Raw genomic sequence first — 1,062 nt, 5'->3', positions numbered from 1 at the left:
GAGGGGAAAGACAGAGAATTAGAAACAGCTGATACTATTGTCGTCTGCTACAAAATCAGTATTTGAACTCAAAAATTGTTTAGTTAACACATTAAAGGAAATGTATTATACAAAATAACTATTAGTAGTTTTGGGAGGATGCACATTAAAGATTAGGGATGTGTATTTAACTATTAAAAGCGACGCATATATGTTCAAAATACCAAAATTTTGATATTAGCGTATTATACGTATGAATAGGAATTATTCTTATCTTAAAACATTCAATATTTAGCGAAGAGTAGTTTACACATGTCTTATTCTTTGAGTGGGTTCTGTGGCTAAGTACACAAAGAAATCTTGAGTGTTTAATTTAAAGGTGATCAGTGCATTTTAAAAACAATATTGCTAAGTAGCAATATGTAGGTTTCATTGTTTAAAACGAATGAATATTCTACTCAATCAGTTGCCAGTTCATGCCCCTATCCATGTATAACTACTGTAATTCAAAAAGAATGTAAAATAATAAATAACACTGTCTCGAGGTTTTCTCTATTAAACCGCAGCATTTACCTATACCGTTTTTGATGTACACTGCATACTCCTATTTTGTATGTTCGTGTTGGGACCTCGGAATTTGAACCCGGACCTCTAAGCTAGAAAACCGAGACGATATCTATTAGTATACGAAGAAGGAATAAGCCTGGCTTGTTAAATTCATTATGGTAAACAGTGGATCAGCGTGATTACAGAAATGGTTTGTCTTATCATACAACTTAGATGATTACCTATTCATCTTAGATCATTATAGGTAATAATAGTTCGATGGTTTTCATATATGTTGCATTTTATCAGTTTAGTCATGACCAAATGTTTTAAAATTTGTTCTGTTATTTTTTTCCGACCGTAGTCCCTTAAAAGCATAACACATTTTTAGTATCACAAATGCCAATCAGACTATTTGCAAAATACAAACGATACTATATTGCCCTAGGATACCTAATCCTTTGCATCGGTACATTTCCGACATATACGCATTATCGTTGATTATCAATTTCATGACTTTTTTCTTAGATGTAACTT

The sequence above is a fragment of the Homalodisca vitripennis genome, unplaced genomic scaffold, assembly GCF_021130785.1.
Source record: "Homalodisca vitripennis isolate AUS2020 unplaced genomic scaffold, UT_GWSS_2.1 ScUCBcl_3766;HRSCAF=9505, whole genome shotgun sequence".
NCBI lineage: Eukaryota > Metazoa > Arthropoda > Insecta > Hemiptera > Cicadellidae > Homalodisca > Homalodisca vitripennis.
The sequence above is the reverse complement of the archived record's forward strand: the minus strand, read 5'-3'. Positions refer to the sequence as shown.